The sequence below is a fragment of the Leucoraja erinacea genome, chromosome 6 (genome assembly GCF_028641065.1).
Source record: "Leucoraja erinacea ecotype New England chromosome 6, Leri_hhj_1, whole genome shotgun sequence".
Lineage (NCBI taxonomy): Eukaryota > Metazoa > Chordata > Chondrichthyes > Rajiformes > Rajidae > Leucoraja > Leucoraja erinaceus.
Window position 1 is genome coordinate 2,883,242 of NC_073382.1, and position 12,968 is coordinate 2,896,209.

Here is a 12,968-nt window from a genome sequence, read left to right on the forward strand (position 1 = left end):
AGAGGTGGGGGCAGGATAAAGGCTGCCGAGTGATAGGCAGATACAGGTGAGGGGTTGGTAAGAAGGAACCAGATGCAGGTTTAAACCAAAGATAGACACAAAATGATGGGGTATTCAGCGCGTCGGGGCAGCATCTCTGGAGAAAAGTATTAGGTGATGTTTCAGGTCGAGACCCTTCTTCAGACCAAATGGATGATTCATACTTCTTGGCCTCCTTGTACTTCTAGTGCATCTTGAGTAGTACGGGTGTCAAAGGTTTTGGGGGAGACGGCAGGAGAATGGAGTTAGGAGGGAGAGATGGATCAGCCATGATTGAATGGTGGAGCAGACTTGATGGGCTGAATGGACTAATTCTGCTCCTTTTTCTTGTGGTCTGAAATGTCATACATTCCTTTGCTCCAGAGATGCTGCCTGACCTGCTGAGTTACTCCAGCTTTTTGTGTCTGCTACAGGTGAGAAGTGTTTGATTGGCAGATGGGTGGAGTAAGTTTAGTTTAGAGACACAGGTCCTTCGGCCCACTGAGTCCGTGCTGACCAGAGATCCCCACGCACGAGCATTATCCGAAACACAGTTTGGACACGTTACAATTACACCGAGTCAATTAGCCAACAAACCTGTACGTCTTTACAGTGTGCGAGGAGACCGGAGCACCCGGCGAAAACTCACACAGGTCACGGGCAAAATGTACAAACTCCATACAGCCAGCACCCATAGTCTCAGGTCTCTTGCGGCACAAGGCAGCATCTCTACCGCTGCGCCACCTTGCTGCCCTATGACGGTGAAAGATGAAAAGGAGATTAAAGGGAGCCAGAGGAGGAGTGAAGAGTGTGAAGCTGGAGGGAGAGAGGGATGTTGACGAAAGGAGATGGAGGAGGGGTAAGAGATGGGGGGAGGGCGGGAAATGGAGGACCTGTATTTGGGAGATGAGAATATGAAGGAAGGCAAAGAAGCCTTTGGACGCCCAGGGTGGTGGGTTGCAATTCGAACGGAAAGGAGCACATTATAGTGTGTCCATGATAATTTTTTTCTTCCGGTGACAGATTAAACCAAGATCTTCTGTGCTTATTCTTATCAAAGGCCTTCAGAAAATCCTAGTAAACAACATCCACTGATCCTCCGTGGTTTAACCTGCTGAGGTCGAGGAAATAAAATTAATATGTCTATTTTTGTAAGATTCAGTTAGTGGAGGAGAAAGGATAATTATGTGAGAATATTTCAACTAACCTAGTGTTGGAATAAAATGAGGCACTCTGGATTAGGACATTACCTCCTGTAGCAGATCTAGTTTGGGATGGCACCTCCAGAGTATCAGCAGTGATTTTGCTGACCTGCTACCGTACAAACCAAAATGCCACGTCTTACATACTTTGATTGTTTATGGTGGTTTAGTTTAGGGTAGTGATACAGCACGGAAACAGGCCCTTCGGCCCACCGGGTCCGTATTGTTCAGTGATCCCCGTACACAACCACCATCCTACACACACACTAGGGACAATTTAAAATTTTGTTTTAATTTTTTTACCAAAACCAATTCGCCTACAAACCTGTACGTCTTTGGAGTGTGGGTGGAAACCGGAGCACCCGGAGAAAACCCATGTGGTCACAGGGAGAATGTACAAACTCCATACCGACAGCACCCTTAGTTGGGTTTGAACCCGGGTCTCTGGCGCTGTAAGGCAGCAACTCTCCCGCTGTGTCACTGTGATAATATTTTTCAATGTACAGTATATTTGATGTAAAGTGATTCATTTGTTAGAATACGAGTTTGGATGCGTACATAGTTGGAAAGACAGAAATCTCAGAGGATGTATGATGGTGCAGCAGTAGAGTTGCTGCCTGACAAGGCCAGATTCAGCGAGGTCAACATGGACTCGATGGGCTGAAGGGCCTGTTTCTGCTCTGTGTCTCTAAAGTAAACAAAACTAAACGTCCTGTTGTGGTCAGCAACAGCATAACAGGTGCATGTGATGTACCTCTGCTGCAAGCAGACTGAGCAATTACTATGTTTAAGAAGGAACTGCAGATGCTGGAGAATCGAAGGTACACAAAAAAGCTGGAGAAACTCAGAAGGGTTTCGGCCCGAAACGTTGCCTATTTCCTTCGCTCCATAGATGCTGCTGCACCCGCTGAGTTTCTCCAGCTTTCCTGAGCAATTACTATGCTTGGTGCTGCTCAACTGGAAATATTACAATCTTATGCTGGAATTTCTATTGATTTTTCAAGGCATTTATTACTTTTATCCTTCGATATTGCCTCATCTCATTGCAGTATATTTTTTAGATTAATCAAAATTAGTATTTATTTTTAGTTTTAGACATACAGTGTGGAAACGGGCCCTTCGGCCTACCAAATCCACACCAACCAACGATAACTCATTCACGAGCCCACAAGGGGCAATTTACAGAAGGCATTTAACTGATAAATCCGCACGCCTTTGGAATGGAAACCAGAGCACCTGGAGAAAACCCACACGGTCACAGGGAGAGCGTACAAACTCCGTACGGACAGCCCCTTCAATCAGGATTGAACCCGGGTCTCTGGTGCTGTGAGGCAGCAACTCTTTTGCTGTGCCACTGTGCCTCTCTGAGGATTGGGTGCAACTGGTTTACTTACATGTACCCTGTCTCTTGATTGTTTAATGATTTACGGAAATATCTGTGTGTCTCTGCACTTTGATTGCCCGGGAAATAATGCTGTGTAGCGGTTCAAATTGGCTGATTGTAGTTCTATCCAAGATGTTCCTATTTTCTCCCCTCTACTATTTTCTTTCAGGAAAGCTGCCTCGCGTATTGTATCGAGTTGTAGATGATGGTGTTTGATTTTTATAAACACAGTTGGAAATGAGCAGTTTTGGCAGCCAGTTTCAATAGGTAGAATATTTTGAGAGGATTTTGAACTGTGTTCAAAGTTTTAATATTATATTATAAGAGTATAAACAACCTACCGTTTTATGCATAATCAGAATACAAATAATTAATTTGAATTATTCTGTGTACTTCACCTGGATGGTAGCCTTATTCATGAGCCTTATTCAACTGGCCTCAACTACCTTCTGTGGAACTCTCTGCCACAGAAGGTAGTTGAGGCCAGTTCATTGGCTATATTTAAGAGGGAGTTAGATGTGGCCCTTGTGGCTAAAGGGATCAGGGGGTATGGAGAGAAGGCAGGGATGGGATACTGCGTTGGATGATCAGCCATGATCATATCGAATGGTGGTGCAGGCTCGAAGGGCCGAATGGCCTTCTCCTGCACCTATTTTCTATGTTTCATGGGTCAGGTTACAGAGTCGTAAGAACGTCTCGACCCGAAACGTCACCCATTCCTTCCATGTCCAGTTGAGTTACTCCAGCGTTTTGTGTTTTTCTTCAGCATTAATAAGTTGGACGTGTGGAGTCCAGTTTTTCGAGGGCATGTTCAATGTTGTTTTTCATCTACAAAAGTCAAAATGAAAAAGAAATGTTGCATTTAAAAAGGAGTAGTCTTCTGTTTGCACTGTGGAGGTGAGGCTTGTTTGGGTTTAATTGTTCTGAGGTCTGCTACTGATTGACTACCACATTCTCCTGTGAAACAAATTGCCCTGCTGAGAGGTGTTTTTCATGTTGGAATGAAATTACTCTGACTAGGCAGAGAGGTGTGGTGCAGTTTGTACAGTACATTGATAGATTGGTGTTGCTTTGCTCTCATTTTAACATTGTTCACATATAACCATATAACAATTACAGCACGGAAACAGGCCAGCTCGGCCCTACAAGTCCGTGCCGAACAACTTTTTTTCCCTTAGTCCCACCTGCCTGCACTCATACCATAACCCTCCATTCCCTTCTCATCCATATGCCTATCCAATTTATTTTTAAATGATACCAACGAACCTGCCTCCACCACTTCCACTGGAAGCTCATTCCACACCGCTACCACTCTCTGAGTAAAGAAGTTCCCCCTCATGTTACCCCTAACTTCTGTCCCTTAATTCTGAAGTCATGTCCTCTTGTTTGAATCTTCCCTATTCTCAAAGGGAAAAGCTTGTCCACATCAACTCTGTCTATCCCTCTCATCATTTTAAAGACCTCTATCAAGTCCCCCCTTAACCTTCTGCGCTCCAGAGAATAAAGACCTAACTTATTCAACCTATCTCTGTAACTTAGTTGTTGAAACCCAGGCAACATTCTAGTAAATCTCCTCTGTACTCTCTCTATTTTGTTGACATCCTTCCTATAATTGGGCGACCAAAATTGTACACCATACTCCAGATTTGGTCTCACCAATGCCTTGTACAATTTTAACATTACATCCCAGCTTCTATACTCAATGCTCTGATTTATAAAGGCTAGCATACCAAAAGCTTTCTTTACCACCCTATCTATATGAGATTCCACCTTCAAGGAACTATGCATGGTTATTCCCAGATCCCTCTGTTCAACTGTATTCTTCAATTCCCTACCATTTACCATGTACGTCCTATTTTGATTTGTCCTGCCAAGGTGTAGCACCTCACATTTATCAGCATTAAACTCCATGTCTCTTTTTCCCTTGTTAAGAAATTCCTTTACCGACCCACCCAGGTATTTCCACCTATTTTGGTTAGGAGTCTATTTTTGTCCAATGTGCTTTAATATGATTTGCCACTTTAAAGATATTGCCCTTGATAGATGCTGAAGGAAATGATTGAGGAGTTTAGCGGATGGCTTGATATAATCACCTGCACACTAGAAACATCGGTGAGACCAAGCGTTGGCTTGGCGATCGCTTCACCGAATACCTTCGCTCGGTTCGCAATAACCAACCTGATCTCCCGGTGGCTCAGCACTTCAACTCCCCATTCCGAATCCAACCTTTCTGTCCTCGGCCTCCTCCATGGCCAGAGTGAGGCCCACCGTAAATTGGAGGAGCAGCATCTCGTATTTCGCTTGGGCAGTTTTCACCCCAGCGGTATGAACATTGACTTCTCTAATTTCAGGTAGTCCCTGCTTTCTCCTCCCCTTCTCAGCCCTCCCTCAGCCCTCTGCGTCCTCCTCTTCCTTTCTTCTTCCCGCCCCCTCCCATCCCCCCCATCAGTCTGAAGAAGGGTTTCGGCCCGAAACGTTGCCTATTTCCTTCGCTCCATAGATGCTGCCTCACCCGCTGAGTTTCACCAGCAATTTTGTCTACCCTCGTTTAGATTATTGTGTTCAGTTTTGATCGCCCTGCTATAGGAAGGGTATCATTAAGTAGAAAAGAGTACAGAGAAGATTTGTGAGGATGTGCCAGGACTTGAGGGCCTGAGTTATAGTAAGAGGTTACATAGGTTAGGACTTTATTCCCGTTGGAGCGCTAAGTCTGAGCAGTGATCTTATAGAGGTGTATAAAATCATGTTACAAACTTAAAGCACAAGGCATTGGGGGTTCAGTATTGATGTGGATAGAGAACTGGCTGGCAAACAGGAAGCAAAGAGTAGGAGTAAACGGGTCCTTTTCACAATGGCGGGCAGTGACTAGTGGGGTACTGCAAGGCTCAGTGCTGGGACCCCAGCTATTTACAATATATATTAATGATCTGGATGAGGGAATTGAAGGCAATATCTCCAGGTTTGCGGATGACACTAAGCTGGGGAGCAGTGTTAGCTGTGAGGAGGATGCTAGGAGACTGCAAGGTGACTTAGATAGGCTGGGTGAGTGGGCAAATGTTTGGCAGATGCAGTATAATGTGGATAAATGTGAGGTTATCCATTTTGGTGGCAAAAACGGGAAAGCAGACTATTATCTAAATGGTGGCCGATTGGGAAAGGGGGAGATGCAGCGAGACCTGGGTGTCATGGTACACCAGTCATTGAAGGTAGGCATGCAGGTGCAGCAGGCAATAAAGAAAGCGAATGGTATGTTAGCTTTCATTGCAAAAGGATTTGAGTATAGGAGCAGGGAGGTTCTACTGCAGTTGTACAGGGTCTTGGTGAGACCACACCTGGAGTATTGCGTACAGTTGTGGTCTCCAAATCTGAGGAAGGACATTATTGCCATAGAGGGAGTGCAGAGACGGTTCACCAGACTGATTCCTGGGATGTCAGGACTGTCTTATGAAGAAATAGTGGACGGACTTGGTTTATACTCTCTAGAATTTAGGAGATTGAGAGGGGATCTTATAGAAACTTACAAATTCTTAAGGGGTTGGACAGGCTAGATGCAGGAAGATTGTTCCCGATGTTAGGGAAGTCCAGGACAAGGGGTCACAGCTTAAGGATAAGGGGGAAATCCTTTAAAACCGAGATGAGAGAAGAACTTTTTTCACACAGAGAGTGGTGAATCTCTGGAACTCTCTGCCACAGAGGGTAGTTGAGGCCAGTTCATTGGCTATATTTAAGAGGGAGTTAGATGTGGCCCTTGTGGCTAAGGGGATCAGAGGGTATGGAGAGAAGGCAGGTACGGGATACTGAGTTGGATGATCAGCCATGATCATATTGAATGGCGGTGCAGGCTCGAAGGGCCGAATGGCCTACTCCTGCACCTAATTTCTATGTTTCTATCTGGGGATCAGATCAGGTAAATGCACAGTGTATTTTAACTGGAGCAGGGGAATCAAGAACCAGACAGCAAAGGTTTAAGGTGAGAAGGGAAAAAACTAATAGCAACCCAAGGGACAACTTTTTCACACAGAGGTGGTGGGTATATGGGAAGAGCTGTAAGAGGAGGTAGTTGATGCAGGTACGAAAAACAATATTTATAAAACAATTGGACGGGTCCATGGATCGGAAAGGTGTGACGGATGCAGGCAGGTGGGGCTAGTGTAGATGAGATACTGATCTTAGTCGGCATGGGCAAGTTGGGCCTGTGGCCTGCTTCAGTGCTGTTTGATTCTCTAATTCTATGAAAGGCTAATTAAATATTAATTTTTAAATGTAACATCTCTTATTCTTTCTGCATTTGGCTTTTATAGATACAAAGCTATCTAAAATATGCTTTCAAAAGACTTGATTTCACTCTTGTCCACTCTGTCCAACCTGACTACCAAAACTACCATTCAGTTAAAGTAGGCGGAATAATTTCTAGATGTGCATTGAGAATATTGGTGAATGGTAAACGCAGCATCCTTGTTCAGCAACACGTAAAAGGGCAAATCTGGTAAGTACTAGTCAGCTAGTTTAACTTGGTGACAAGATGCTTTTAGAAACCATGGTTGTGATCATTGTAATTGTTCCAAAACTGGATGGAGGTAAGACGGTGATGTTACACAGGGATGGAGGGAGATGGATGGTGGAGTTATGCTGCAGAGGGGGGAAGGAGGTGGACGGTAGAGTTGACTTGTCAACTGGGATTAGTGATGGTGATGAGAGGGTGGTATAACCCAGGGGTGGGTGGAGGGAGATAAATGGTGGTGATGCCACAGGAGTGCGGTCTCAGTGCTTGGACTGATTATTTTATTTTTGTGCATATTAACGTGTGCCCAATTGTTGTAAACTTTGAAATCGGCAGAAGAGGTGAGTAGGTAAAAGTGAAGTGGGCGAGGTGTTTCCCTGCTCTGAGGTTTACAGGAACAAGGTAGGACATGACTTCAGAATTAAGGGACAGAAGTTTAGGGGTAATATGAGGGGGAACTTCTTTACTCAGAGAGTGGTAGCGGTGTGGAATGAGCTTCCAGTGGAAGTGGTGGAGGCAGGTTCATGGGTATCATTTCAAAATAAATTGAATAGGCATATGGATGAGAAGGGAATGGAGGGTTATGGTATGAGTGCAGGCAGGTGGGACTAAGGGAAAAAAATTTGTTCGGCACGGACTTGTAGGGCCGAGATGGCCTGTTTCCGTGCTGTAATTGTTATATGGTTATATGGAAGGGGAGATTTGCAAATCTGACTCTCGGACTCCTGACATTTTTTGGAAGATAGGGAGGGTACAGTACAGTAATGCAGTTTAGTTTATTGTCACGTGTACTGAGGTACGTTGAAGAGCTTGTGTTTCGTGCTAACCAGTCAGCAGAAACACAATACACGATTATAATCGAGCCTTTGGTAAGTTTCAATGAGGCACCCCCTCATCCTTCTAAACTCCAGCGAGTACAGGCCACTAGAGACATAAAGGTGTCTCTCTCACTTTGTGACCCAGGATACGTCTGTGGGTGATTTTCTCCACACCATTTCTCCATCTCAAGTAGCCTGGTGATGTGGTAAGTACAAAATCTGTCACATGCTGTTCATCCAGCTGTTTCCTGCCGCCACAGTTTGAGACGGTGGTGATTTGATTCCGAGGTTTACAGGTACATTAGGTAATTTTTGAGTGAGAAAAAGATTAAATTGAGAATTACTTTTTGTACCTTGTTATCAGCACCTGGGACTGCCCAGAGCAACCTAGTTCCTCAAAAAACGACATGTGACTTATTTTGGCATTTACAAAGGGAAGTGTATTCTATGAAGTGTGAGCAGGCGGGGCTTTCATTCAAACTTTGGAACCACTTTTCTCAGTGACCTTTTGGGTTAATGCATGATACCATGATACCTTAGTGAGAAGCCTGGATAGAGTGGATGTGGAGAGGATGTTTCCACTAGTGGGACCTTCTAGGACCCGAGCCCGTTGCCTCAGAATTACAGGATATGGTTTACAAAGAAGATGAGAAGCAATTTTGTTAGTCAGAGGGTGGTGAATATGTGGAATTCATTGCCACAGATAGGTGTGGAGGCCAAGTCAATTGATATTTTAAGGTGCATATTGATAGATTCTTGATTAGTAAGGTTGTCAGAGTTTATAGAAACTGAAAATAGGTGCAGGAGTAGGCCATTCGGCCCTTCGAGCCTGCACCGCCATTCAATATGATCATGGCTGATCATCCAACTCGGTATCCTGTACCTGCCTTCGCTCCATACCCCCGATCCCTTTAGCCACAAGGGTCACATCTATAGTCAGGATCGAACCTCTACCACTGTGAGACAGCAGCTCTACCCGTTGTGCCACTGTGCTGCCCCTAAGATGTTCCGTGCTATTTAATTGTTTGAGAAAATAACTTGTTTATTGTTTTATTGATTTATTATACTAAGCCATTTACTGTGAATCACTGCAAATGACAGAGATCTGTTATTTTCCATCGCATTAAAATCTCGTTACGCATAGACACATAGAAACATAGAAAATAGGTGCAGGAGTAGGCCATTCGACCCTTCGAGCCTGCACCGCCATTCAATATGATCATGGCTGATCATCCAACTCAGTATCCTGTACCTGCCTTCGCACCATACCCCCTGATCCCTTTAGCCACAAGGACAACATCTAACTCCCTCTTAAATATAGCCAATGAACTGGCCTCAACTATCTTCTGATTCACCACTCTCTGTGTGAAAAATGTTTTTCTCATCTCGGTCCTAAAAGATTTCCCCCTTATCCTTAAATCAATGCCAAAGGTTGGAAAATCTTAAACTCCAATAGTATTGGGCCATTTTTCAATTCAGCGGGGAGGCGCATAGAATTACCCACACACCGGATGTAAATATTGCACATGGCAAGTTTCTTTGTTGCCATTTGAAGAACTTTTTCAAATTCCTTTTCTTCAGTCACAGCCAATTACAGGTTGTCTTATCATTCTCTAAATGGCCCTGTCCCACGGTACGAGTTCATTCCAAGAGCTCTCCCGAGTTTAAAAAAAAATCGGACGTGGTAAGCACGGAGAATGAACATAGTGGGTACATTTTAAGCTCGGGGACTCTTACCGGCTCGTAACGCTAACGGCAGGTACTCGGGAAGACTCGTTAACGGCAGGTAATCTCGGGAAGACTCGTGAAGATTTTTCAACATGTTGAATAAATGTCCACGAGAGCCCCGGTTACTGACGAGTGGACATTACCGTAAGTCCCCGAGTTCGAATCAGGGCAAACTCGGGAGAGCTCTTGGAATGACCTCGTTCCGTGGGACAGGGCCATTAGAGTTTAGATATACAGCATGATAACAGGCCCTTCAGCCCACCGAGTCTATGCGGACCATCGATCACCCGTCCACATTAGTGCTATATAATCCCACATGTGCATCCACTCCCTCCACACTTGGGGGCAATTTTACAGAGGCTAAACCTACAAACCTTTCAGTCTTTTGGGATGTGGCAGGAAACCGGAGCACCTGCAGGAAACCCACATGGGCACAGGGAGAGCATTTTAATGCCCCAAATTCCATACAGATAGCACCTATAGTCAGGATCGAACCTCTACCACCGTGAGACAGCAGCTCTACCCGTTGTGCCACTGTGCTGCCCCTAAGATGTTCCGTGCTATTTAATTGTTTGAGAAAATAACTTGTTTATTGTTTTATTGGTTTATTATACTAAGCCATTTACAGTGAATCACTGCAAATGACAGAGATCTGTCATTTTCCATCGCATTAAAATCTCGTTACGCATAGACACAGAGCTACAAAGGTAAACTTAAGCTAAATTTCAGCTGAATTAATCTAACTACCCTGTCACCATTTGTAAATGAATAGAATAGAATAGAATATAGAATAGTTTCTTTATTGTCATTGTAACATGAACCATGTACAACGAAATTTAAAATGTCAGCCAGTCAGTGCAGCATTCAAACATTTCTAAAAGCTAACGATACATACAAGGTGAAATATTAAAGATAAACAACTAAATAAATATCACGAACAAAGCACGCATACACACCCAACCCTCCATCCTTCTGTCGATTTCACAGTTACCACAGTCCCTTAGTCTGTATCGCCCCTGCGTTCCTTGGTGGCTACATTTAGTGCTTTTATAGCAGTGGGGTAAAAACTGTTTTTTAGTCTATTTGTCCTTGTCCTTGTAGATCTGTACCGTCTGCCTGACGGCAACAGTTCAAACAGGGAGTATCAGGGGTGGGAAATGTCCTTTATGATATTCTGGGTTTTTTTGGTGCAGCGGGAACTGTGTAAGTCCTCCAAGGTAAGGAGAGGGCAGCCGACAATCCTCTGGGCGTTGTCAATGGCCCTCTGGAGCGCTTTCCTCTGAGCCGCTGTGCAGCTGGTGTACCACACGCATACACAGTATGTTAGTATGCTCTCAATGGAGCACCGATAAAAGGACAGCAGCAAATTAAAAATGCAAATTAAAACCTTTTCATAGGTTTTATTGTGTTGTTCATTGGATTACAGTATTTTTATACAAAATTGAATTCAACCAATTAAAATAGAACCAATTTCCCAAAATGTGATCAATGGCAAAGAACAAGTTTTAAATCCCCAACATCCTGATATTCTTTGTTTTCCGGTGTAACAATGAATTAAGCCAATCCATCACTTCAGTAGCTCATGCTGATATCGCATATTGAAAGCTCCTGTAAGGGATTGGTGTAGTGAAAGTGCGCAGGTGTCTTTTCCCAATAACGCAGTAATCCTACACCTTCAAAGCTGTCTAGTTTCTTGGCTGGTTAGGGTTGGATGTTTTAACAAAGCTGCTGTTTGACTGTCATAAATATTGCACTGAATACAGAGAGACGCCTGACTGAAATAGAAACAGGGTGAACCCTGAACTGACGTAGGAACCAATCTGAGAGTTAAAAGAATTACACTCATCGAAGGGGAGATTTCAGATTCAGATTCAGATTCAATTTTAATTGTCATTGTCAGTGTACAGTACAGAGACAACGAAATGCATTTAGCATCTCCCTTGAAGAGCGACATAGCAAACGATTTGAATAAAAAAATAATGAGTGTCCGGGGGGGGGGGGGGGGGGTTTGGCAGGGGGGGGTAACCAAGGTACGTTGTTTAGTAGAGTGACAGCCGCCGGAAAGAAGCTGTTCCTCGACCTGCTGGTTCGGCAACGGAGAGACCTGTAGCGCCTCCCGGATGGTAGGAGGGTAAACAGTCCATGGTTGGGGTGAGAGCAGTCCTTGGCGATGCTGAGCGCCCTCCGCGGACAGCGCTTGCTTTGGACAGACTCAATGGAGGGGAGCGTGGAACCGGTGATGCGTTGGGCAATTTTCACCACTCTCTGCAATGCCTTCCGGTCGGAAACAGAGCAGTTGCCATACCATACTGTGATGCAGTTGGTAAGGATGCTCTCGATGGTGCAGCGGTAGAAGTTCACCAGGATCTGAGGAGACAGATGGTCCTTCTTCAGTCTCCTCAGGAAGAAGAGACGCTGATGAGCCTTCTTGATCAGAGTAGAGGTATTGTGGGTCCAAGAGAGGTCATCGGAGATGTTGACTCCCAGGAACGTGAAGCTAGAAACACGTTCCACCTCCGTCCCGTTAATGTGGATGGGGGTGTGCGTGCCGCCTCTGGACTTCCTGAAGTCTACAATGAGCTCCTTGGTCTTCTTGGAGTTAAGGGCCAGGTTGTTGTCAGCACCCCATGCTGCTAAGTGCTGGACCTCCTCCCTGTAGGCCAGCTCATCGTTGTTGCTGATGAGGCCAATCACCGTTGTATCATCTGCATACTTGATGATGGTGTTAGTACCATGTACAGGTGTGCAGTCATAGGTGAAGAGGGAGTAGAGGAGGGGGCTCAGCACACAGCCCTGAGGAACGCCGGTGTTCAGGGTGAGGGTTGAAGAGGTGTGCTTGTCTAACCTCACAGACTGGGGTCTGTTGGTTAGAAAGTCCAGTATCCAGTTGCAGAGGGAGGGGTCGATGCCCAGGTTACCGAGTTTGGTGATCAGTTTTGATGGAATAATGGTGTTGAATGCTGAGCTGTAATCGATGAACAGCATTCTTACATAAGTGTCTCTGTTGTCAAGGTGGGAGAGGGCGGAGTGAAGTGCCGTTGAGATGGCATCCTCCGTACTCCTGTTCTTGCGGTAGGCAAACTGATAGGGATCCAGTGTGGGGGGTAGGCAGCTTTTGAGGTGTGCCAGGACCAGCCTCTTGAAGCACTTGGTGATGATGGGGGTAAGTGCAACTGGGCGGAAGTCGTTGAGGCTTGCCGCAGTGGAGCGTTTTGGCACTGGCACGATGGAGGTTTCAACCTTTAAATAATGATTAACATTTGTCGGGTACAATTTAAGACTGTATAACTCTGTTCCCCAATTGAGAGGAAAATATC